Genomic DNA, 27780 nt, shown 5'->3' on the forward strand with positions numbered 1-27780 from the left:
TGTGGATTCTCTCAGAGTGACAAAATCACTCCTAGGTCGAGTCACATCAGGGGCGGGATTCTCCGATATCGGCGCGATGTCCGCCGACCGGCGCCAAAAACGGCACAAATTAGTCCGGCATCACGCCGCCCAAAAGGTGCGGACGTCTCCGCATCTTGAGGGGCAGAGCCCTTACCTTGAGGGGCTAGGCCCGCGCCAGACTGATTTCCGCCCCGCCAGCTGGCGGGAAAGGTCTTTGGTGCCCCGCCAGCTGGCGCGGAAATGACTTTGCCGTGCAGCGCATGCTCGGGAGCGTCTGATCACATCCCCATGCAGGGTACCGCCGCAAAGTCCCACCGGGAACTTTAAACTGATTCATGAGAAGCTTGGTGTGCATTGTATATAAGATATCTGTATAAAGTAACGTTTCATTTAACTTAAAATGTTAAATAGGTAAACTGCAGAACTTCTGGGTGGGATTTTCAAGGATTCCCCCCCCCCCCCCCCCCCCCCTCCATAGCGCATGTTTTACAGCAGCGGAGGCCACTGACAGGATCTTCAGTCTCGCCAATCTCTGCGGCATTTTGCGCGTCTTGCCCGTCCCACCACCGGGGAACCTCCTGCGGGGGTTGGGTCATATTCAGCGGAATCGGAAGATCCCGCCCTCAGTATTCTTTTGGCCATCATGGGAAACTAGCCACCATAAACATCTAGACACAGCAAATTAGAATGTTAACGAGGAAATAATGGGAAGTCATTCGAACATGTTCCGGACAGCAGTTCCGTACAGCAATGATACAATAAGACTGTTTACTTTGCCGTGCGTAAACTTCCAGACAATAGGATTTGATTCCAAGTAATTCTCACCATTGTGAAATGCCTTGGGACATTTTATTACATTGAAGGCACTATGTAAATGAAAGTTGATGTGTTTGAAGGATTTTCATTCAATATACCCAGATGACACAGCTGGACAGACACAAAGGGAGTTGATCTGTGATGATCCTGTAGTTGGATGATAAGATGGACAGACACTATTGTTTAAGTCTACATGGTGTTAGGATCCTGAACGAGAACCCAAGTATTTGTAATATGTAAAACTGTGAGGATTTATAACTATACCACAGGAGTGATAACACTTACCAATATATATTTTTTATATTAAAACAAACTTTAATTTAATCACAGAATTAACCACATTAGCAACAAATAAATAACTTTACAGTTAACAGTTACAACTGTTCTTATGTAAAAGAAGAAACCGTAACTTACTTTCTAAACCTGCCACTCCATTCCAATTAAGCACACCAATACATATGTAATGCCACTCATGAATAAAGTAAACAATCTAGGATTTACTTGCTTATTTCTGGGCAGAATCTTTGGAGAGAGAACCTTTCAGAACCAAACTGAAACACCTCTGTTCAGATTAGAGATCTAGGACCTTCTGATTCTTCAGTCAGGCCTGGCTCCTCCTATTAATTATATCATCTATACCCAAAGCATTAAACATTCTTTTGTCTCTTCTTACAAGGTGTTCCTTGACCTGTTTAGCCAGTATCAAACACAACAGCCCTCATAAATTATCTACACCCTAGGGGTCCTTCAAATGTAAGAAATATTCCATTAGCTAGCTATTTGTAAACAAGTAAATTGTTTTCAAGATCTATTAGCAGAAAACTTCACCTGAAAATCAATGATTATCTCACTTTTACGACACTTTGATCACCACTCTAACACCCATACTGTCTGTATGCATCGTAACACAGGTTTTAATAACATTACTACAAAAAATATAAAATATAAAGTGACAATTTCTTACATTGATCAGAATAGAAACATGGAAGATATGAGTAGGCCATCTGGCCCCATGAGCTTGTTCCGTCATTCAATAAGATCTTGGCTGTCTCTGACTGTGGTTAAATTCACGGGGCAGCAGGGTAGCATTGTGGATAGCACAATTGCTTCACAGCTCCAGGGTCCCAGGTTCGATTCCGGCTTGGGTCACTGTCTGTGTGGAATCTGCACATCCTCCCCGTGTGTGCGTGGGTTTCCTCCGGGTGCTCCGGTTTCCTCCCACAGTCCAAAGATGTGCAGGTTAGGTGGATTGGCTATGATAAATTGCCCTTAGTGTCCAAAATTGCCCTTAGTGTTGGGTGGGGTTACTGGGTTATGGGGATAGGGTGGAGGTGTTGACCTTGGGTAGGATGCTCTTTCCAAGAGCCGGTGCAGACTCGATGGGCCGAATGGCCTCCTTCTGCACTGTAAATTCTATGATAATCTAAAAAAAAACCTTCCTGACTGCATCCACGGCCATAACCCTTGACCTCCTTGCCTATCAAAAATCTGTCTAACTCAGTCTTGAATAAATTCAATAATAGAGCCTCCAATGATGAACAGCCCTCTGAGAGAAAAAAACATTCTCCTACTCCCCATCTTAAAATTGGTAAAATTTGTCCCCTGGTTCTAGTGCCCCCCACAAGAGGAAAGATCTCTGGGTATCTATCTCAACAAGTGCCCTCGGGATCTTATGTTTCAATAAGATCAGCTCTCATTCTTCTAAACCCCATTGGACCTAGGTATAGGTCTCTAATTGGATGGATAGACAACCTTCTCCCATCTGCCACTAGCATCCTAACATGTACTAAGTTCCGTTCACCCATCACCCCTATGTTTGTTGACCTCCATTGCTTGCTAGTTCAGTACAGTAGTGCCTTCATTTTTAAATTTTCATCCTTTCAAACGCCTTGCCCATCCCTATCTTTGGCCACCTGCAGCCCACAAACCTCTGCGGCGCTAAATTCTGACCTCATGTACGTCTCTGGTTTTAATCATTCCATCGTTGGCAGCCGCTTCTTCAATTGCCTACAGCTCTCGAACTCCTCCCCAAAACCTCTCTGACTCTCCAACTCGCTCTCCTCCATTAAGAACATGAAAACCTACATCTTTGATTAAATGCCACACAAAAGGTTGCTGTGTAAACTAAAAGTGCATGGCATTGAGGGTAAAGTGGTAGCATGGGTAGAGGATTGGTTAACTAACAGAAAGCAGAGAGTGGGGATAAATGGGTGTTTCTCTGGTTGGCAACCTGTAACTAGTGGGGTCCCTCAAGGATCAGTGTTGGGCCCGCAGTTGTTCACAATTTACATAGACGATTTGGAGTTGGGGACCAAGTGCAATGTGTCAAAGTTTGCAGACGACACTAAGATGAGTGGTAAAGCAAAAAGGGCAGAGGATACCGGACGTCTGCAGAAGGATTTGGATAGGTTAGGTGAATGGGCTAGGGTCTGGCAGATGGAATTCAATGTTGCCAAGTGTGAGGCTATCCATTTTGGGAGGAATAACAGCAGAATGGATCATTATTTAAACGGTAAGATGTTAAAACATGCTGCTGTGCAGAGGGACCTGGGTGTGCTGGTGCACGAGTCGCAAAAGGTTGGTGTGCAGGTGCAACAGGTGATTAAGAAGGCTAATCGAGTTTTGTCTTTCATTGCTAGAGGGATGGAGTTCAAGACTAGTGAGGTTATGCTGCATTTGTATAGGGTGTTGGTGAGGCCGCATCTGGAGTATTGTGTTCAGTTTTGGTCTCCTTACCTGAGAAAGGACATATTGGCACTGGAGGGAGTGCAGAGGAGATTCACTAGGTTGATCCCAGAGTTGAGGGGATTAGATTATGAAGAGAGGTTGAGTAGACTGGGACTGTACTCATTGGAGTTTAGAAGGATGCGGGGGGATCTTATTGAGACATATAAAAATATGAAGGGAATAGATAGGATAGATGCGGGCAGGTTGTTTCCACTGGTCGGGGAAAGCAGAACTAGGGGGCATAGCCTCAAAATAAGGGGAGGTAGATTTAGGACGGAGTGTAGGAGGAACTTCTTCACCCAAAGGGTTGCGAATCTCTGGAATTCCTTGCCCAGTGAAGCAGTTGAGGCTCTTTCTTTAAACGTTTTTAAGAAAAATATAGATGCCTTTCTAAAGAATAAAGGGATTCGGGGATATGGTGTACGGGCCGGAGAGTGAAGCTGAGTCCACAAAGATCAACCATGATCTCATTAAATGGTGGAGCAGGCTCGAGGGGCCAGATGGCCTGCTCCTGTTCCTAGTTCTTATGTTCTTATGTTTGGTCACCTCATCTAATATCTGCTTTTTGGTTTGGGTCAAATTTTGTCTTGGGACATAGTACTACCTTTTAAAGGTGTTATATCAATGTCAGTTGTTGCTTTCTGTAACTAGGTGAGAGACGAGATGGATAAATACTCTGTTTTTTCTTTTCCCAGGTCTATACTTGGTTTTCAGCTATCTCCCTACCGATTTAGGTCATTTAGCCTGTTCTCTTTTCACTAGCTGACTCACTGATTGGAGAGTGAATGCCCACAGTGTGGTTCACCGGTTGAAGGCAACATTGTAGGTGAGCAAGGAGTAAACCCTCCCAGAAGAGTCGAATAACCCAAGGTTTGTCCATGATCAGCGGGACAACAGCAATTTCCATCTCAATGAGCACGAAAGTAAGGTTTGGAAGCTACCTTTTATTCATTGGGACATAGAAACGGTCAAGAGATCCGAGACGGTGATTCAAACGGAGGTTTATTTCAAACCAAAAGAAAAGGCCGCACGCGGCCTACAGCACAAAGGTCCCAACTGGGACTACCGATCATGCCGGTCCCAATCCGGGCCAGCTTTTAAGGGTTGATGAGCCACTGCTGATACACCTCTGCCCATCAAAGAGGGAGCTCTCATTCCACAAGGTGATCAATAAGACCATAAGACCATGAGACATAGGAGCGGAAGTAAGGCCATTCGGCCCATAGAGTCCACTCCACCATTCAATCATGGCTGATTTCAACTCCATTTACCCGTTCTCTCTCCATAGCCCTTAATTCCTCGAGAAATCAAGAATTTATGAACTTCTGTCTTAAAGACACTCAACGTCCCGGCCTCCACCGCCCTCTGTGGCAATGAATTCCACAGACCCACCACTCTCTGGCTGAAGAAATTTCTCCTCATCTCTGTTCTAAAGTGACTCCCTTTTATTCTAAGGCTGTGCCCCCGGGTCCTAGTCTCCCCTGCTAATGGAAACAACTTCCCTACGTCCACCCTATCTAAGCCATTCATTATCTTGTAAGTTTCTATTAGATCTCCCCTCAACCTCCTAAACTCCAATGAATATAATCCCAGAATCGTGTCATCCCCGTGAGCTTCATGAGGGTTATTATAGGGCATAAAACCACTGGGGAATTGTCCAATGAGAAAAGACTACGGCCCATTTAGTTTTCCTCCTACACCCTGTTGGTCGCACGTTACAACAATGATGGAGACAAGAACAAATCATGGAATTCAATCTCTACCAGTTAGTGTATAATTACTAATTATACAGACGTGTGGTATGGAAAGCCCCACTGGTGGAGAGCTTTGGGAACCATTGGTCCAAAATTAATTGTTCCTCCCTAACATGCAACACTTACCACAGATCATGCCTGAATTATTAAAACACAGTATCTCAAAATGTTATTACCAGAAAGAAATCTGCTTAAAATAAAAGCAAAATACTGCAGACAGTGGAAATCTGAAATAAAAACAGAAAATGCTGGAAAAACTCAGCAGGTCTGGCAGAATCTGTGGGGCAAAAGGCAGAGTTAATGTTCTAAGTCCATATGACTCCAAATTCCCCAAGTGTAGGACATGATCGGCGAGCCAATCCGCCATGGCTCCCCACAATATTATTGGCCGTCCTGTTTTGTGCTTCCAGCAGGCCATCAAAGTTCTTCCCAGTGTTTACACAGATTTATTTTAAATGAACCTCCCATTAAGCGCAGGCTGTGCCTTCTGGTTCTATTTTACCAGCTTGCTGGTCATGGTCTACATCATTTAGAATCCCAAAAATCAAAATTATATCAACTCCCACCATTCACTTTTCCATCTATTGCCTGCCTTGCATAACCTAATTCCTCCACCCACTCAACCATTTTGATTGGTCTCTTCCATTTCCTTTCAATCACTGCAAACCTCTCCCCATCTCCAACTCTCTCCCTTTCTTCTGCTTCCTGTAAGATGCTCCTTAAAACCTGCCTCTTTGTCCAAGCTTTTAGTCATTGTCAGTGGACCATAGCCCCAAATTACTTATGGGCATATTGAACTTTTATGTAAAATATGTATTTTTAAAAAATGAACATACAGCCAAGAATTAGCTGAGACTGTAAAATAACCACTTGCTGGAATTCCAACTTGTCCAGAGAGGGTGGAACAGCGTCGCCAACTAGATATGGCAGTTAATAATGATAATATTGCTTTTCAGAGTCGCCAGGTATCAAATGATACCACCACAAGGCTTTACCGGATAGCAATCAAAGGACCACACAACCAGTTAGTCAGTTCAAGTTCAAAGATAGTTTATTTACACACAAGGATTACTTCAACATGCAACATAAAACACTACAAGTTAAACTACACCTAACAACTACAATAACATATATTTAACTTCAGGGCAACCGGCTGTTTGCAGATGAACAAGGCCTTTGTTCGGATCTTGCGTGGCTGGGTAGAAGAAGTGGTTCCGTTTCTGCTCGGCTCATCCATCTGGTAGCGATCGTTGGTCTTGACCTTGTCTTCTGGTCGTTACACTTCGTTTTAGGCGTAGGCCGGGGCCAAGAGAGACCGAACACATGGCTGTGTCTCTTTTTATCCCTCTGGGTTTTCGCGCTCTCTGGGGCGGTCCTTAGCTTTGGACCCAATAATTCGACAGGCTTCGATCAGGCCAATATAGGGGCGGATGCCTTGATGGCTGGGCGTGTCCTGAGCGGTCATTGACCTTGGGTGTTTGGGCTTTCTTAGCAAAGGGAGTGGTGCCGGTTAGTCGGCATCTGTATCGGTTACCTAAGTACAGTCCTTTTGTTCTGGGGAAATGGGCCATTAGAATGTGATGCACGATCAATGACCATTAAAGCGAGGTTGTAGTCCAACTGAAGGCTTTAATAGGCTAGATGTCTCCCCCAGCAGCTCAGGTACAGAATGAAGGCTGCTGGGGCGGCACGGACTCTTATACCACGCCTAGCAGGGCGGAGCTACCATACAGCTTGACCAATCGGAAGCATACAATATCTACCAATGGTGTTCCAGCATTACCAGGTACCGTAATACCTCTACACAGACTACCACATACACCCCCTGTTAAAAAAGAGTCGGGCGGGGGTGGTGGCTTGGTATTACAACATGGTAACGTGGTAGAAATTATAGTTATGGAGGTACCGTAATACCTCCGTACAGCGTTTTGTAACTATTTACAATTCTATTAACTATTTACAATTTATGATTTAAATTTACAATTTAAAATGAAGCAATCAGTCGATCGGGGGTCCTGGTCGCCCTCTGTGATCTTCGAAGCTTCGGTGGTGACTCCGGTGGAGGTTCGGGCGTCTGTGACTCTGGAAGCGTGGCCTCGATCTCTGTGGCAGCTTCGACACCCCAAGACGGCTCTGGTGGGTAAAACAGTTGACCTAGTAAGGGAGCGCCTGCGGGGTGCGTTGGTGGGTGGGGGGCTTAGATGGGGCCGGCGGAAGGACCGATTCTCCTGTAAGGTGCCCTGCTGGAGCGGAGGGTGGGACTGGTGGCTGATGTGTGCGTGGGGCTCCGGCGGGCGCCAGGTCTCGTAGGCAGACTGTATATTGTTGGCCATCGGGGTACGCCACGTAGGCGTACTGGGGGTTAGCGTGGAGAAGATGGACCCTCTCGACCAACGGTTCTGACTTGTGCGCCCGCAAGTGATTTCGGAGCAGGATGGGTCCGGGAGCTGCCAGCCAGGTTGGGAGTGAGGTCCCAGAGGAGGACTTCCTAGGGAAGACAAGGAGACGTTCGTGAGGTGTTTGGTTGGTTGTGGTACAAAGCAGTGACCGGATGGAGTGGAGGGCATCCAGGAGGACTTCCTGCCAGCGGGAGACCGGGAGATTCCTGGACCGTAGGGCCAGTAGGGCGGTCTTCCAGACTGTTCCGTTCTCCCTCTCTCCCTGTCCGTTACTCCGGGGGTTGTAACTGGTCGTCCTGCTCGAGGCGATGCCCTTGCTGAGCAGGAATTGACGCAGTTCATCGCTCATAAAGGAGGACCCCCTATCACTATGTATGTAAGCGGGGAACCCGAACAGTGCAAAGATGCTGTGGAGGGCCTTGATGACGGTGGTTGTGGTCAGGTCGGAGCAGGGGATGGCTATTGGGAACCGGGAGTACTCGTCAATCACATTCAGGAAGTACGTGTTGCAGTCGGTGGAGGGGAGGGGGCCTTTGAAGTCCATGCTGAGGCGTTCAAAGGGATGGGAAGCCTTTATCAGGTGCGCTTTCTCTGGCTGGTAGAAGTGCGGTTTGCACTCCACGCAGATTTGGCAGTCCCTGGTGGCTGTCCTGACCTCCTTGATGGAGTAGGGCAGGATGCGGGCCTTGATAAAGTGGAAAAGGCGAGTGACCCCCGGGTGGCAGAGGTCCTCGCGGAGGGCTCAGAGGCGGTCCACTTGTGCAGTGGCACATGTGCCGTGGGACAGGACATTTGGAGGCTCGTTTACCTTCCCGGGACGATACAAGATCTTGTTGTAGGTGGAGAGTTCGATCCTCCACCCAAGATCTTATCGTTTTTTATCTTGCCCGCTGTGCATTATCGAACATGAAAGCAACCGACCGTTGGTCAGTGAGGAGAGTGAATCTCCTGCCGGCCAGGTAATGCTTCCAATGTCGCACAGCTTCTACTATGGCCTGGGCCTCCTTTTCGACTGAGGAATGGCGGATTTCGGAGGCATGGAGGGTGCGTGAGAAGAAGGCCACGGGCCTGCCCGCTTGGTTGAGGGTGGCCGCCAGAGCTACGTCAGACGCGTCGCTCTCGACCTGGAAGGGGAGGGACTCGTTGATGGCGTGCATCGTGGCCTTTGCAATATCCGTTTTGATGTGGCTGAAGGCCTGGCGGGCCTCTATCAACAGGGGAAAAGCTGTGGATTGGATCAGGCGACGGGCCTTGTCCGCATAGTTGGGGACCCACTTGGCGTAGTAACTGAAAAACCCTAGGCAGCGCTTCAGGGCCTTGGAGCAGTGAGGGAGGGGGAACTCCATAAGGGGGCGCATGCACTCAGGGTCAGGGCCTATAACTCCATTTTGCACTACGTAGCCGAGGATGGCTAGGCGGTCAGTGCTAAACACGCATTTATCCTTGTTGTATGTAAGGTTAAGGATCTATGCGGTCTGGAGGAATTTTCGGAGGTTGGTGTCGTGGTCCTGCTGGTTGTGGCCGCAGATGGTGACGTTATCCAGATACGGGAATGTTGCCCGTAAACCGTACCGGTCAACAATTCGGTCCATCTCGCGCTGGAAGACCAAGACCCCGTTGGTGACACCAAAGGGAATCCTTAAGAAGTGATAGAGCCGCCCAACTGCCTCGAAAGCAGTGTATTTGCGGTCACTAATGCGGATGGGGAGCTGGTGGTAGGCGGACTTAAGATCCACCATGGAAAAGATCTTGTATTGTGCGATCCTGTTGACCAGGTCAGATATGCGGGGGAGAGGGTACACGTCCAGCTGCGTAAACCTGTTGATGGTCTGACTGTAGTCGATGACCATCCTATGCTTCTCCCCGGTCTTTACCACCACTACTTGTGTTCTCCAGGGACTGCTGCTAGCTTCAATGACTCTTTCCCTCAGTAGCCTTTGGACCTCTGACCTAATAAAGATCCGGTCCTGGGCACTGTACCGTCTGCTCCTGGTGGCGACGGGTTTGCAATCCGGGGTGAGGTTCGCAAACAGGGAAGGCGGATTGACCTTGAGGGTCGCGAGGCCGCAGACAGTGAGGGGGGGGTATAGGGCCGCCGAATTTGAAAGTTAGACTTTGGAGATTACACTGGAAGTCTAAACCTAGGAGTGTGGCCGCGCAGAGGTGGGGAAGGACGTAGAGCCGGTAATTTTTAAACTCCCTTCCCTGGACTGTGAGGTTTGCTACACAAAACCCCTTTATTTCTACTGAGTGGGAACCGGAGGCCAGGGAGATTTTTTGATTAACGGGGTGGACGAGGAGAGAACAGCGCCTTACCGTGTCGGGGTGTATGAAGCTCTCCATGCTCCCAGAGTCGATTAAGCAGGACGTCTCGTGCCCGTTGATAAGTACAGTCGTTGTAGCAGTTGAGAGTGTTCGAGGCCGGCACTGATCCAGAGTCACCGAGGCTAATCGCAGCAATTGAGTGTTCTCTTTGGGCGATGTGTGGTCAGCCGAGCTGGTGTCCTGGGGGTCCATCCAAGATGGCGGCTCCCATTTGTCACACATGGCTGGGGTGCACAAAATGGCGGCGCCCATCCATCTATGAGGGTGTAAATTTCCGGGCTCACCCTCGAGTGCAGGACTTGCATTTTCTGCTCTCCTGTGGGTGTGTTTTCGGCCGTTCCAAGATATCCTTTAAAACACGCCAGCCACTGCTTGAAGATTGCCGCTGAGTTCGCCGCGTGGGGGCTGAGTTGCAGACACTCCGGCTTGATTCGGAGCTCCATCCTTTTAAATCTAGCTTATTAAATTGATGCACGATCAATGACCACTAAAGCGAGGTTGTAGTCCAACCGAAGGCTTTAATAAGCTAGATGTTTCCCCCAGCAGCTCATGAAGGCTGCTGGGGCGGCACGGGCTCTTATACTCCGCCTAGCAGGGAGGAGCTACCATACAGCTTGACCAATCGGAAGCATACAATATCTACCAATGGTGTTCCAGCATTACCAGGTACCGTAATACCTCTACACAGACTACCACAGAATGCAAACGCGCAGGGGTTTTGGTCGCGTCTAGCTATCTGGGTTGCAAATACACACAAGCTCTGAGTGTGTCTGAGTCCTGGGTTGGCCATAATTCCCATTGTCCTTTGCAGGTGGCCATCTGAGATAGCTACAGCAGTGCTTAGCACTGCTGCCTCACAACGCCAGAGATCTGGGTTCAATTCCGACCTTGGGTGACTGTCTGTTTTGAGTTTGTACATTCTTTCCGTGTCCACGTGGGTTACCTTTGGGTGCTCCGGTTTTCTCCCACAGTCCAAAGATGGGAAGGTTAGGTGGATTGGCTATGCTAAATTGCCCCTCAGTGACCAACGGTTGGGTGGGGTTGAGGGGATATGGTGGGGAGTGGGCCTAGGTTGGGTGTTCTTTCGGAGAGTTGGTGCAGATACGATGGGCCGAAAAGCCTCCTTTTGCACTGTAGGGATTCTATGGAAATGGTATGTCGCACCTTTTCCAGACCGAGACACTTCAAAGGTAGAGATGCAATGCAAAAACCTGAACTGTAATCACCTGTAGAAACAATGGAATTGAAAACCAACTTCAACCCTGGTCACGGTGTGCTAGCATGGTGCTTTAAATCTACTGTGCTAGTTTATGATCTGAAGGTCACAGCTGAAGAACATCCACAAGGCACCCCTGCACTTGCAGGTAAAAACATTTCTCTCTCTCTCTGATTGCTGGCAGCAAGCCCCAAGCTAGCAAAGCCACAGTTGAAAAGGAAATAGGACAACTCCTTTCAGCTAACCTACAGAATCAAGAATCTCCAAACCAATTGCTCAATTGCCAAAGTCAGTGCTACCAGAATCACACAATTTAATAGCTGCAATGTTTCACCATCTACTCCTCATGGACAAGCCAGAGACTGATTAGTGTACTTGGGGTTTTTTTGGGGGGGGCGCGCTGTAGCCTAGGGGGATGGCACTTACAACAAGAAACATGGACGGTCGCAAAGCGTAATGGGAAATGTGGACAATGTAAGGTTCAGGCAGGACTCAGAGCCTGAATGTATATTTGTGAGCAAAGAATCCAGACAGCATCGAAACCCCCAACCGATTAGCATTTTGATGGCCATCTCTGTAAGACAAAAGACTGATACTTGAGTAACTGATACAATCCCAGACATTTCAGTGCCACTCCCTGTACTCAGGAAGCATCAACAACAGGGAGAATGACCACTTAGAACACGCCCAGCCATCAAGGCACCCGCCCCTTTATTGGCTCAAATCGAATACAGTGATCAAGAACTACCCAATTAATGGGGTCCAAACCGAAAGACCGCCCAAAAGAGCGCGAAACTCCCCAAAGATAAAGAGAGAGACTGCCATGTGTTCGATCTCTCTTGGACCTGGCGCTCCGGCAACATCCACCTCCAAGTGCAGCACCACCAGAAGCAAGTTCAAGTTCAACGCTCGCTACCAGACGGATGGGCCTAGCTGAGCAGCAGTTACTTCTCCAGACCCGATAGACCCAGAATCGAACAATGCCCACTGTTCCTCTGACCTAAGCCGGGTGCCTGAAGTTAAGTACAGGTTGTCATATTCGATAGGTGTAGTTTAACTAGTAACATGTTGCATGATAATTGTGTGTGTAAATAAAGTACCATTGATCTTGAACTAACTAACTGGTGTTTGGCTCTTTGATCGATATCTGGTTGAACCTTGTGGTGGTATTGTTTGATACCTGGCGACTCAGCAATATAATATTGATATCAAAAGAAAGAAGGGCAACCTTATAGGTTGCCATATTTATAGTAGGTAAAAAAAGGCAACAGCGCTTCTCATTTCTAATCTGTGTGTATGCGTGTTGTGTTTAATAATTTTCTTCTCATGTTTTAGAAACCAATAAACTCACATTTAAAATCACATTGGTTAACTCAAGAAACCCCTGATTAAATTGGCTCCTTTTAAAATACATTTGAACTGAGAAAATACTCAGGTACTCAGAGAAAAACTGAGAAATACTCAGGTATGCCTGAGGGAAGGGTTCCTTCTTAAATTAACCTTGTGACCAACCGAGGGAGTTGAATAAAGAAAGGGAGCCAGTTCATCCCTCCTTATTCAGGAGCATGACAATTTGGGGGTATCGCGCCCAGAATCAGAACAAAGTGGGGAACGTCACCCAGAGACTGGCTGTAATGGCTTTTGTGGCCCAGTGTCAAACTTTGTCTGATTCTGCCCCTGTGAAGTGCCTTGAGATGTTTCACTGTATTAATAAGGCCACAACTTTGCAAGGCGCTAGAGTTTATTTCTAGGAGGAATAGAATTGAATGGCAGAGGAGTTGTGTTGAAACTCGGTTGGGCCACACTTGCACCATTCTGGTTTGCACATGACAAAAAAAGCATGTTGGGGCAGTGGAGAAGGTGCAAAAATTTACAGCGGTGTTGTCAGAAGTAAGAGGTTGTAATTATCAGGAAAGACTGGACTGGTCAGAGCTCATTTCTCTATTAAAGGGAAGGCTGAGGTGACCAAACAAATGATAAGCTGTTTTGATTGGAGTAGACGGAGAGAAGGTTTTTCCATTTGTGGGGAGTTCAAAAATATGGGTGACAGATATAAGATAAACAAAAATAAATCCAACAAATAATTCAGGGGAAACTTCAGCATCCAGAGTTATCGGAATACAGTACTCGCTACCACACAGAGTAGTTGAGGCAAATCGAGTACCATAAATCAAGGTGTGTAAACTGGCCCAGTACATAAGACAACCACATTTTTCCAGCTCAAAAATTATGCTTTTACATATATTTGCCATATAAGTCAACCCCAGCCTTCCTTTCAGCCATGACATGTGATTAATTGTCAGCCTCAATTTTTCACCTCACAGGTGCATCTTTTACTTTCTGTTACCTTATAAATGGACATGAGGTGGGTGGGGATTTTCCAGGCTGTTCTCGCCAGCGGGATCTTCTGGTCCCACTCACTGCGAACCTTTGCCACGGATTTCACGGCAGCATGGGGGGGATTCAATGAGAAATCCCACTGACAGCGGCAGGAACGGAAGAACCTGCGGGCGGCCAACGGCTGGCCACCTCCCGCTGCCGAGAAAAACACCGTGAGGGTGTCGGAAAATCCCTCGCCCCCCCCGCCAAGGAGTCAAGGTGAGATGGGCTGTGTTGTGAAAATGCGCGGGGGTTTGAGACACGCCCACACTTTGCGGCAGACGCTGACAAATATCCATACAGCAGTTATTTTCATATTCGGCCAATAGTCGACACCTATTTTTTTTTGGGGGGGGGGGGGGTAATTTGTGTGACTTGAACGGTCATCTTATACACAAGACATCTACGGCAAATGTATTTAAGGGGAATCTAGACAAACACATGAGGAAGAAATAAGCATGAGGATGTATTGATGGGGCGAAATGTGACGTGAGAGAAGCCTCGAGCATTAACAAAGGTTGGGCCGAGTGTCCTCTTTCTGTGGTGTATTCGCCGTGGTGTAAAAGTTGTTGTTGTGCACAAACTTGGCTCAGCTTCAAGTTCAGCGAGTCTGCCTCCTTCCCAGTCGAATAGTCTACGACATTGACTGGCTGGACTCGCAAGCATGGAAAATAACCATTGGGGGCTGAGGGAATTATACAGCAGCTTTGAAGAGACAAATAAATCATTCGGCGATTCACTGTGCAGTCGCTCAGCTTTTTGGGATAGACAGATGAGAGAGAGTGAGATGCAGTGGGAAAAAGGGGTAGAGGCAAGGAAAGAGTCAAGAGTTACAGAGGAGGTAATTGAAAGCAATCACCAGCTTGGCTGCTGAATCATCTCTCCGTGCCAGAGCCATTCTTGGAAATGACTTTGTAATCGCTGGTGTTGCTGTTTTAGGGAGACATGAGCTGTCCATGGGTGAATTATTTGTCAGTGGATAAGACCGATTACCCAGCGCGCGATTAATGACAGATTGATGTCGCAGGGTCGGCTGTACATGGTACATCTCTGGGAGGACTCGAATAACACAGGCACCATTTGTGCAGCTGCACTCTCTGTCAGCGTGGGGCCTGTACTGAAGGGAAACTGCTGACACAGGTATCTGCTAATACACGGAGCTCGCCCTGCCTGCAACCTCACAGCCAGACCGAACCTCTTAAAGAGACACCACCGCTTTGTCACACTCAAATGCTCAGGTATTTACCCCTGACTTCACCAGTCAAGGGGGTAATAGTGTGGTGAGGATGGGTGGGTGGGGGGATAACTGGCAGGTGGAAATAGGGAGGGGGAAAAGAAAGAAAGGGGGAGAGAAAGGGAGAAAGAAATAGCGAGGGAAAGAGAAATAGAGGGGAAAATAGGGAGGGGGAAGAGAGAGCTGGGAAAAGGGAGAGAGGAAAACCGGGAAGGAAAATAGGAACGGAGGAAAGAGGAAAATGAATGATTAATAGAGAGGAAAAAAAGAGGGGAATAGAGAAAGAATAAATAAAGAGGGGGCAATATACATAGTGAAAAGGGGGAATAGCGAGTAAATAAAGTGAAAACTATATGTGGTGAAAAGGGGAAATAGAGGGGAATAGAAATGGCAAATAAAGAGAGGAAAATATCACCTAGAAAAGCATCAAAGCAATCACAAAACATTCCTTTGATATATGGTGGCTGTCAAACAGCCAAGGGGAGCAGCTAATTTGTACATGGCATGATCCCACAAGTATCTCTTTGGCACGGGAATGAAAACAAGTGCAATATGATTTACAGAGGAACCGTTTATACAGTTTTATCTCCTGTGAAAGTTTTCCCAGGGGAGTGCCTGATAATTGGAGACAAGATACTGGAGGATTAATTGCACCGACTATGAGCTTTGCAGATGTGTCAGCGTTTTGGGCAAGCTCTTTCATAATAATCATAATATTTGCTGGGGCAAGAATATTGACCAGGACATAGGGAGAGCTCCTCTATTTATCTTTAAAATATTTTGTCTCAGAATCCTTTATGTCGACTTGAGAGGGGAGACATAACACCTCAACCAAAAGACAACTCCCAGGGCATCGCAGCACCCCTTCAGCACTGTTCTAAAATGTCCGCTTTTATTATTGAAGTGCACAAAATTCTCTCAGGGCTCGATGCGGTAGATTCAGGAAGGATATTTCCCTGGCTTGGGGGGACACAGTCTCAGAAGAGGCCATTCAGGTAAGAGATGAGGAGGAATTTCTTCACTCAGAGGAGGAATTTCTTCACTCAGAGATACCAATGACATAGAGGGATACGGGGATAGTACGGGAAGATGGCGTTGAGTTAGAAGGTGAGCCATGGTCTACTTGGATGGTGTATCGGGCTCAAGGGGCTGCTCTTTTCCTATAATGCTTTCAAGTGTGCGCCATGGGATTTGAACACGCAACCGTCTAACTCAGATTACTCAGTGAGCCACTGTCTTGCAGTTTCTTTCAGTGCCACACAAGCTATGGGAGGAGGGCTGGGTGGTTTGTGTTTAACGAGTCAGCCAGGGGATTGGATCTCACACATCGCAGCACAGTTTCTGGACTTCATTTAGAATGTCCAGCTTAACAGCCCAAACAACATTCAGGAATTTCACTGACCAACATCCTGGATTGGATTGGATTTGTTTATTGTCACGTGTACCGAGGTACAGTGAAAAGTATTTTTCTGCGAGCAGCTCAACAGATCATTAAGTACATGAGAAGAAAAGGGAATAAAAGAAAAATACATAATAGGGCAACACAACATATACAATGTAACTACATAAGCACCGGCATCGGATGAAGCATACAGGGTGTAGTGTTAATGAGGTCAGTCCATAAGAGGGTCATTTAGGAGTCTGGTGACAGCGAGGAAGAAGCTGTTTTTGAATCTGTTTGTACATGTTCTCAAACTTCTGTATCTCCTGCCCGATGGAAGAAGGTGGAAGAGTGAGTAAGCCGGGTGGGAGGGATCTTTGATTATGCTGCCCACTTTCCCCAGGCAGCGGGAGGTGTAGATGGAGTCAATGGATGGGAGGCAGGTTTGTGTGATGGACTGGGCGGTGTTCACGACTCTCTGAAGTTTCTTGCGGTCCTGGGCCGAGCAGTTGCCATACCAGGCTGTGATACAGCCCGATAGGATGCTTTCTATGGTGCATTTGTAAAAGTTGGTAAGGGTTAACGTGGACATGCCGAATTTCCTTAGTTTCCTGAGGAAGTATAGGCACTGTTGTGCTTTCTTGGTGGTAGCGTTGACGTGGGTGGACCAGGACAGATTTTTGGAGATGTGCACCCCTAGGAATTTGAAACTGCTAACCATCTCCACCTCGGCCCCGTTGATGCTGACAGGGGTGTGTACAGTACTTTGCTTTCTGAAGTCAATTACCAGCTCTTTAGTTTTGCTGGAATTGAGGGAGAGATTGTTGTCACTACACCACTCCACTAGGTTCTCTATCTCCCTCCTGTATTCGGACTCATCGTTATTCAAGATCCGGCCCACTGTGGTTGTATCATCAGCAAACTTGTAGATGGAGTTGGAACCAAGTTTTGCCACGCAGTCGTGTGTGTACAGGGAGTAGAGTAGGGGGCTAAGTACGCAGCCTTGCGGGGCGCCGGTGTTGAGGACTATTGTGGAGGAGGTGTTGTTGTTCATTCTTACTGATTGTGGTCTGTTGGTCAGAAAATCGAGGATCCAGTTGCAGAGTGGGGAGCCAAGTCCTAGGTTTTGGAGCTTTGATATGAGCTTGGCTGGGATTATGGTGTTGAAGGCGGAGCTGTAGTCAATAGATAGGAGTCTAATGTAGGAGTCCTTGTTTTCGAGATGCTCTAGGGATGAGTGTAGGGCCAGGGAAATGGTGTCTGAGATGGACCGGTTGCAGCGGTATGCGAATTGAAGTGGATCAAGGCATTCTGGGAGTATGGAGGTGATGCGCTTCATGATCAACCTCTCGAAGCACTTCATTACGACTGAAGTCAGAGCCACTGGTCGGTAGTCATTGAGGAACGTTGCCTGGTTCTTCTTTGGGACCGGTATGATGGTGATTGCTTGGCTAGTTTACACTGAGATTTGGGTATCTTGATGTGAGCTAAAAGACTGGTGAGTAACTTGACCTCCCAAGCTTCAGTCAACAAAAACCACAATTTTCCTTTATATAGAGCCTTTAATTCAGTAAAAAGTCCCAAGACACTTTGCCGGAGCGTTGTCAGCTCGTCAGAATCTGATGACGGGCTACATAAGGAAACAGTAGGGTTGGTCAAACGGGTAGGTTTATAAGATAGCCTGATGGATGAGAGAGACATAAAGAAGTTGGTGGAAATTCCAGAGCTTTGCAGCTAAGAACCTGGCCAGAATTGTGGTTCTGATATGCCTGAGATATTGAACTCCTTCCCCAATCAAAACCCAAGTTCCAGATGGACACTTCTAGTGTTGGAAGTGCTGCATTGGCGGAGTCTGAGCCAGGGATCAAAGAATTATAGAAGCCCTGCAGTGAAGAAAGAGGCCATTCAGCCCATCAAGTCTGCACCGGCCTCTGAACGAGCACCCTACCTAGGCCCCAGCCCCATAACCCCACGTAATCTTTGGATACTAAGGGATAATTCAGCATGGCCAATCCACCTAACCAAGTCAGACCCAGTCTGTCCTCACACTTGGATGTTAAAGATTCCATTTCATTGCCTTATTTCCTACCACCTTCCAACACTACACACCTTCATTCACTGCAAAGCACCTCGGGGTGTCCTGAGGTAGGTAATAATAATAATAATCGTTATTGTCACAAGTAGTCTTACATTGCAATGAAGTTACTGTGAAAGCCACTAGTCACCACATTCCGGCGCCTGTTCAGGTACACTGAGGGAGAATTCAGAATGTCCAAATTACTTAACAGCACTTCTTCCGGGACTCGTGGGAGGAAACCGGAGCACCCGGAGGAAATCCACGCAGACTCCACACAGACAGTGACCCAGCCGGGAATCAAACCTTGGACCCTAGCGCTGTGAAGCCCCATTGCTAACCACAGTGCTACCATGTTGCCCCAGGTGAAGTGTGCTGTTCCTTTTTGATTCCATTGGTGACTTATTGACTGACAATGGTTCCCGTGGACCTTTCACACGTCTAGTTGGTTAAATCACAGGACGCAACAGTTGCAGTGGTTGCTGCATGTCACGAAGAGCACGTCACATCTCACAAGCGTTGATAGTGTGCGAAAATCCCCAAACAATAACCACACGATAAAAAGATCTGATTAAATGTACAGCAAACAACCACAAGCCTCAGTGACTGTGGCAAGAGTTAAAGCACTGTCAAAGCAGCTGTGTTACTAGAAACCAACAAAAAAAAACAACCCTGGCTGCAAATGGAGCCCTGGCTGAACTCAACGCTTCATCAAATGCTACAGCACAGAGCGAGACCAGAGATTAATCTTTAACTCTTGGAGATGCGCAGATTATCCTGGAGATTGGGCGACCCAATTCGATCGGTTTAAATCAAAGCAGAAAGTGCTGGAAATAATCCGCAGGCTGGGCGGTATCTGTGGAGAGTGAGAAAGAGATAACGGGTGAGATTCCCCCCCCCCCCCCCCCCCCCCCACCTCCCCCTCCCCACCCTGCCCCATTTTGCGGTGGCAGAGGAGGCCCACCATTGGCTGGCTGTGGGACCTTCTGGTCACGCCATTGCCCAATAGGGTTTGCCGTTGTTCACATCCTCGACCACCGGGGATGCTGCGGCAAATATCCGCTTTCAGTGGGACCGGAAGATCCTGCCAGCGGGAACAGCCAGAAAATCACGCCCAATGTTTCAGGCCCTGATACCCTTTATATCGTCTTAAACTTAAGACTAAGGTGGTATCAGCTTGACTCTGCCCTCACTCATTCACACCCCAGAGCTCCAATCGCTGCCTCCCTCACAATCCAGCGCACTGACGGGGTATTCAATCTCTATCTCTGTCCCACCCTTACTCACCCCTTCCAATGGTGGGGAATCAAACTTAACTTAACTATTCCAGGCAGCTGGTCCATTTTGCTTCCCTTCATGATGGCTGCTCTGAGATTCAGCAATGAACATTGGCAGACAATTTGGCCACAGTGGGAATCACAGTCAATCCTAACCCAACCCGATAGCCATGTTTTAGTGGGCACCAGTGCACATTCATCAGCAGCGGAACCCACATTTCCCACCTGAACTCCCCCCCCCCCCAACCTCAACCCCAACACACGCACCCCCCCCCCCCCACCCCCCAAACACACATATCACAATTTCAGCACCTCCCAAAGTGCGTTGCAATTAAGTGCTTTTAAACTGTAGTCACTGTTGGAATGTAGTAACAGTGGCAACAAGTTTGTGCATAGCAAGATCCCACAGCCAGCAATGTGATAATGACCAGATAGTCCGATTTGGTGATGTTGGCTCAGGGGTAAAGATGGTCGCGGCATCGTGGGGAACTCGCTTGCTCTTCTTGACATCGTGTCATGGATTGTTGATATCCACAACAAAGGATCAAACATCTCATTCGAAAGCTGGTGCCTCTGACTGTACAGCACACCGTCAGCATTGCACCAGAGCAGAGTCAGCGCGAACTGTGCGTTGAAGTCTCTGAAGAGAGCTCTGAATCTTTAACCTTCTGATTCTGATGCTGGGGTGAGGTTGGCCATTCAACGATCCAAGGCGAACTCTGAGGACTTCGGAGAACAGTCGTCCATCTGCTTACACCTGGCTGAGATCAGCTGACCCAGGGCAGAAGCAAGCCAGGATCTGCTGCCTTTGCTGGATGAGACTGTCATGGGCAGAACCTTCTAGCTTCTGCAGAAAGCAGAAAAAAAACAATAAGCCTAGCAAAGTGGAAATAGCATTGTGAGCACCAATCTGAAGAATTACATAGCCATTCCGCCTTTGGGTCTGGGCCTATACTTGGTTGAACTCACTCTGGGTTAACCTTTATGCTCTGTGCTCCATTACCATCTCACTATTCTCACATCTTTGCCAAAGATGCATCTGGCACCTCAGGTGCTTTGGCACATTGAGCAGAGCAACCTGCGGTGCAGAACAGCTGAAAGCCAGCTTCTGTATCAAGACAGACTGTAGAGGAAATACTACAGATTGTAATCAGTGCTGTTGAAGTAAGATAGAAGTAGTAGCATGCACCTTCATAGCTCCCTGTAAACACTACATGCAAAGAGTAACACATGTTCCTTGGCATAGAGTGAGGCCTAATCAATGCTGATATCTTACAATGCATATTGGAAGCAATCCTTTGATCTAATCAGGAATATAGGAACAGAAGCTGTTCATTCATTCGCTCAATTCGCTATTCAACTAGATCATGGTTCACCTCTACTATAGCTCCATCTCGCTGCCCACCCTTATACCCTCACCCAATAAAAATCTAGCTATTCCAATTTTACCAACTATCCATTGACCACCAGCATCCAGACCCTTTTGGGGCTGGGATTCCAGATTTCCATGACCCTTTCCATGAAAAGTGTACACCACACGGTATAATGTTACTGTCCTTATAAATGACGGTCTTGTCCCTGGTTCTGCCTCAAATTCTGGATGAACAAGGCAGCCATTTTGGAATTTCTCATCTTCCTGTCCTTGACCTGGAAAGAAACATTCTGAACCATGTTTTAAATGGAGAAATCTTTGTGAGGGGTCAAGGCCAACAGTTGCAGTGTCGCACGCAACCAAGTGTGCAAAAGAATTTGAGGTAAAGAGGTGGTCAAGCCGCATGAAGTTAGGGTTTGAAAGGCCATATGATGGGAGGAGGATACCGACGGCGATAACACATTTCACAGAGTGGCAACCCTGAGGTAAAATGGTTCGGAGTTGGTGCAGTGAGCCTCAATTTCAACAATGTGAGAACATAAGTAGAGAAAGGCTCAACAGGGAGAAGGGCAAAAAGTTAAGACCAAAGTAATGCTGTAACCTATCATGCTCCCTACACCCACCCCCCTCCCACCATCCCAGCCTCCTCCATTGCCAGTGTGGATTCAAATTACCCTTCTTCCCTCGACCCCTGAAGCAGGGCTTCCCAGATTGAGGATCACGACCCCCAGTGGGGACCCAAGCTCCAGGGCAGCAATGGCTGCCATGGACCTCGGACTGAGTGTTAACAACTTTGAGGCGCCTTTAAAGCTTGGAGTTATTTGTCTATTAGTGGACGTGGCCTAGCGGACATATATTTGAGGCCTGATTCCTGCTGCAAAAAATAACGTTAAAGTGAGTGTTTCCTTTTTTAAAGAAAGCTACCCCTGCTCAGAATCTAAACACCCCCTCCCTCTGCAGCTAAAGAAAACTGGGAAATACTGACCTAAAGAATGAAAATAGCGGGCATGATTTTCCCACCACGCTGCGCCCGCCACTGATCTGGGCTCGCCAGGTCAATCGTGAAAGAGGATCAAATCGAGATTCGCGTCGGGCAAAAAACATTTTGCAATTCAACTGGCCCGCTCCCGATGTCGATTTCCGAATCTCACCCAAAAATGCCAAGAAACTCATTAAACCTAATTTGCATTCATTTCAATCTCATTTGAGAGATTTTAATCTCATTAGAGAGATTCAAGTTCAATAAAATGGCCTCCCGGGAGTCACCTGACTCCCCAGTGAGAAGTCACGTGACCGTCATTTAGTCCTCCTCTACAATAATGGGAACCCGGCACAATGGCTACTGAGGGGAAGTGAGGAGGTGAGTAGCCTTTTCCATTTTCCGGCATGCAGCTCAAGGGTTTGTTCAGGGGGCTGGAGGGATCCAGGTTGGGGGTCATCCTAAGCCGGGGAAGGATGAGGGGCTTTTTTGTGTGGCCTTCAAACCATCTTTAAACATCGTGGAGACCCATAACAGGGGCAACCACAGCTTCAGCCTGTCTGCCCTTCCAATCTATCCCAGGAAAAAGCCCTGCTGCAGTTAATTTCACCCCCTTTGACTGTGACCAGCCTCTAGCTTCACCGCTAAAGGCTATTTCAAAGGAGGGATTAGCCTTGTTGGTTATAATAGCACTTCACACACCTGAACTCTCAAGTGCTCCTCAAAGAATCAGGTGCCATGTCTGAGAGGATGATTAGTGAACTGGATGTCCTGCAACTTTTGATGCCTGTACAATGTGCCGATCCTCTAGGAGCACCAGCACCATAGAGGCAGCTGCCAACAATAAAACACCACTGGGCAGGGCTTCACCACTGAGGACCTTCTCTCGGCCAAAGGGTAAGTGTCTGGCTGAGCAGAGGACAACTGAGCATGGCCTCTCTAGTGTTGCTGGCAGAGGCCTGGTGTCTAAGGACTCCTGATCTGGCTGGGAGGGAGTGTGCAGAGCAAGGTTTGCCAGCACAACTGGCTGGCTGAATGGCTCTCCAAGGGAAGGTCGGACAGTCATGGTATGGATGGGAGAGGCTTGGGAGATATGAGGGTCCCGGGATAGAAGACCTAACTGATTGTCAGTCTCTCTCTTTCACCAATTCCTTCCAAATACAAATATGTTTATTGGAGTCAATCCTGCGGTGGTTGCCTTTGCTGTGCTTGTCGCAGCCGAGGCAGGCAGACACTGAAGAAGGCAGCAAGGCCTCCGTAGGCTGGAGGCAGAACCATATGTTCAGGGTCTTTGCGCTGCCAACCTCATGTTTTGACTGGAAGTGAGTGGTGAGGGATCATTAAAAACAGCTCCCCATGTTAGCAACGAGTAACTGAGGCATGAGATAGGAGAATCAGACAGCGAGGGAGCCAGGCATGGCAAGATTCACATTGGACCTCGTTTCAGGCACTAAGTGCTAGTGAATACAGGTCACAATCTCGCCATTACAGCCAACGCGAAAGACCTCGCCAAATTCTCCCTAAATGACATTTAGTAATTTTCCGGGTGAATCACGCCCAATGACTCCACTCTTAAGGAAGTGGATGCGAAACCATCGCATGAATACACACAGTGTTGTGCTTCTGGTGCTGGGCCTAGTAAGTCAGGCCTATGTTTATAATCAGGAGAAGGTGAGCTCAGACCTACTGCCACAGTTTGAGAATTTGAATTCTTTTACCGGCATCATTTAAAGTCAGCATGAAGCTGGTAGGTTGTTGGTAAAGACACAACAGGCTCTCTAATGTCCTCCAGGGAACCTGCCGTCGTTATACTCGGCTTTTAAGTGGCTCCTGCCCCTCACCCAACACGGCTCATTGAGCACCCTCTGTGGATTAGCAAGCCACTCGATGCTGCTCGGGGTGGGCATTAAATGTCAGCTTTGCCATAGACTGAAGCCCACATCCTGAGAGTAATGGAACAGCCAGACCAGCCCAACAAAAGATTAAACTTTGTTGCTCGGTGTGTTTTATTTCTGACTAACACACTGACCCTCCCCCACCGCCACACACCGCTGCCCCCCCCCCCACGTCCACCCTACCCCCGCCCAGTTACATGATTTCCTGCTGATTCAGGCACACAGCGGCTGGCCTCCATCCAACCCGAAGCACAAAGAACACACTTAATCACGAAGATGCTTTCGATCAGCCCACAAGGACTACTTGTTGTGGTACATTGTGGAGAATTTCACTTCAGCTGAGTGCTGCTGCAGGGCAAAGAAACTTAACCCTTGAACGACCACTTTACTTGGAAAAACTCACGGGCTTGCTTTGTCAGGAAGCCAATTTAAGTCAGGATATCAGTTTCCCGAAGCAGTATCCTGAAAGGTTCCAACACGCTCCGGCCACCCTTGCATGCACTTGAACTTATCCAAAATCCCGCTCTCTGCCACCAAATCCCATTTACCCATCAGCCCTAGCTGTGCTCGATGACCTGGCTCCCCAACTAATAAGGCCTCAAATCTAAAATTCTATTCCCTGTTTTCCAGCCACTCCATGGTTTTACCTCCTCCTCAACTTTGTAATCATCACCCGCCCCCCCTGACAGTCTGCAACCTTGTGTAAACCTCTGTGTTCCTCCATTTCTTGTCTCTCATTCACACCACATGCCCTTCGCTCAACCATTGGTGGTTAGACACTTACCTCTTTGAGAAAACATTTGGTCACCTGTCCAACTATATCTTTGCGAGGCCAACGCCGGCATCTCTACATCATATCTTTGCTGACAGCGTTTGTCTAATTATGCCCCCTATAGAGACACGATATGAATGTAACATATCGTTGTTGGAAGAGGGGTAACAACCACAAATCCTTATTGCTGCTCGTATATAACCCTGAGGTAAAGTGCACATTTGACTGTATGCAGCCAGCAGGCGAGGAGAGGGCTGCGCTTCACTGTGAAGCCCCACACAGTCAAATACCACATGGACACTCAATACTCAATATTTGAAGGGTAGCCATTCGGGTGAGGGAAGGAGTCACTGGGCTGGTTTCTCCGCACCCCGATGCCGAAATCGCGTTCGGCGACAGGACAGAGAATCCAGTTTCCCGCATGAAATCGAGACTGGTACCGGTCCCGCAATTTTCCACCCCCCCCCCCCGAAAAGCGGCGGACTCAGGGAGTACGCCACGCCAACTATCCTCCGCCTCAGGCCATTGCCTGAGGCGCCCCGCTATTCTCCGTCCCCGACAGGCCGAATTCCTGACGGAGTGGACCACTCATGGTCCCACCGTCCTTGATACCCGTGTGGCGGCAGCTGACTCAGTCCCGGACCGCCACAGTCGTGGGGAGGGCCAATTAGAGGGAAGGGGTGGGGCCTCATTCGGGACTGAGGGCTATGTGTACGGGCGGTCCGGGGCGTGCGAGGGGGCACTATTTCGGCGGTCCAGGTCCGCGGTCTGAATCCGCCATGGAGCGCGGCCGCTGGAGGCCGCCGCCGTGTGCATGCGCGGCCTCTAACCCGGACGTGCGAGGGGCCGTTTCGGCAGCTGGAGCTACGAACTCCACGACAGCTGCCTGTTAGCCCCCTGCAAGACGGTGAATCTGTGGCCTTTTGACGCCAGTTTTCCTGCAATAAAAGACCAGTTTTCATGACGGCGTGGGGACATAGTGCCAAAAATGGAGAATCCAGTCCACTGTCTTCTGGTGGATGGTTGGAGTCAGGGGTGAGGCAGGGTTGGAAGTAGGCATTGGCAATGCAGAGTCGGGGGGCAGGAGGAAAGAGGTAGGTGCTCAACAGGCTAAGGAAGATGAAGACAAAAAATAAGACAAGGGAAAGGGATCACAATTTGTGGGAGGTCTTTAAAGAGACAACCTCGGAACAAAATGCAAGGATGCGCCTCAAGGAGCCCTCTTCAACATCAGACTACCCAATGAAGGGAAAGCTTTGAAATTGGCTCCTTTAAACAATGAGAGAAAAATCTCATAGTGAAGAACCATTTTTCAGAGAGAATCACATAATTCTAAAGGAAGCCCTGCTGCCTGAACTGTATTTACAAAGCAGTGGAAACAAAACTAACCTTAACTTTCACAGCTCTTTTTTCATTTCTGTTCCTTTTCTTGAAAGCTTTTGAAACTGTTTCCATTGGCAGGAGGGTCGGAAGCCAGGGGGCAAAGACTGAAGATAAATGGCAAAAAACCCAGAAACGCAATGAAGGGAATTTGTTTTCCAAACACAGCGAGTTGTTCTGATCTGGAATGCACTGCTCGAAAGGGTGGAAAAAGTACAATCCATAGTAGCTTGCAAAAGGGAATTGGATGAATATCTCAAGAGGGAAAAAGTTTGCAACGTTTTGGGGAAGGAGTGGAAAGTGGGGTGAATTGGATAGCTCTTTTGAAGAGTTAGCAGATGCACGATGGCCTGAATAACCTCCTTTGATTCAGTCTCATTCCGTGGTTTATATTTGTGAGCGCGTTGGATGTTCGACCCCTTCCTTCTCTAAAGATTCACTAAGACCCAACTCACTGTCTCCTAATTTAATTGGTACTTCCCCAGAATCTACAATTGTTGGACAACCCGATCCCAAGTTCAACATCATTTAACATCTCCATCAACAATTTTCTCCAGCCTTGCAGGAATTCCCTGGGGTACTCCATCAAAGGCATTTCAGTTATTAAATAAAAGCTGCAAATAAAAGATACGATGGTTTGCAGCTGCTGTAATAATGAAGGTAATCCCGTCTTCCTCCAAGGAGATTAGGAAAGAGAGTTGGAAAAAGAAGGAGTCAGAGGGAGAGAAACAGAAACAGAGAGATAGGGAGACCCAGAGAGGTAGAGGGGTAGAACTCAGAAATAGAGAGATAGAGAGGCAATGGAGAGGGACAGAGACAGAAGAAGTAGAGAGATGGAGAGGTAGAGATATAGAGATTTTCCAATCCCGCCCATTGGGGAAATCGTCACAGGCAGGACGGATGATTTAACCAGCCATTACAAAGCCCATTGACCTCGGGCAGGAACGTCTAGTCCCCGAGTGACAGAGATGGATGAAGAAAGATGCAGAGACAGAGAGGTAGAGGGCTGACGGCGAGGGACAGAGAGATAGAGGTAGAAAGGCCAGAGGCAGAGAGGAGAGACTAACAGATACAGGGAATGAAATGCACTGAGGTTTTAATTTTAATTTAAAAAAATAATATTTATTGTCACAAGGAGGCTTACATTAACACTGCAATGAAGTTACTGTGAAAAGCCCCTAGTCGCCACATTCCGGCGCTCGTTTGGGTACACTGAGGGAGAATTCAGAATGTCCAAATTACCTAACAGCACGTCTTTCGGGATTTGTGGGAGGAAACCGGAGCACCCGGAGGAAACCCATGCAGACACGGGGAGGATATGCAGACTCCATACAGACAGTGACCCAAGCCGGAATCAAACCTGGGACCCTGGTGCTGTGAAGCCAATGGGGAGAAAGATACAAAGAAACAGACAATAAAGAAACATTTAGAAAAGTCAAAGCTCAGAAAAAGAGGGAGAGAGACAATCAGAAGTGCACAGTGCGAGATAGAGTGTAAAGAGTGAGAGTGGAAGAGAGAATGGTAGAGGGGGGGTGTGTGGGAGAGAGGGATGCGTGATCAAATCCAAACAATATTTAAGTTAATAGAATTTCTGAAAGGGATGCAGCATAGTACAAACCGCACTATAACTCTGAACCACAACAGGACAGCATGTCCTATCAGAACCCACAGACACTTAGCAGTCTCAATGCTTAGCAGCCTGCAGCAGTACATTAATATTGAGACTCTCAGCAACAAGCTGGACAGAGGAGTGGGATTTTAGAGTGGTGCCCAAGGTCT

At 47.8% G+C, this 27780-nt stretch overlaps 1 protein-coding gene across 1 annotated transcript in view; it reads right to left on the minus strand.

Annotated features, from left to right (window-relative positions):
- LOC140397269 (bcl-2-modifying factor-like) overlaps positions 1-27780 on the minus strand; it is a 162564-nt gene that overhangs the window by 8533 nt on the left and 126251 nt on the right. The gene's annotated exons all lie outside the window — the stretch shown is intronic.

This window comes from Scyliorhinus torazame, chromosome 2 (assembly GCF_047496885.1).
Source record: "Scyliorhinus torazame isolate Kashiwa2021f chromosome 2, sScyTor2.1, whole genome shotgun sequence".
Classification (NCBI taxonomy): domain Eukaryota; kingdom Metazoa; phylum Chordata; class Chondrichthyes; order Carcharhiniformes; family Scyliorhinidae; genus Scyliorhinus; species Scyliorhinus torazame.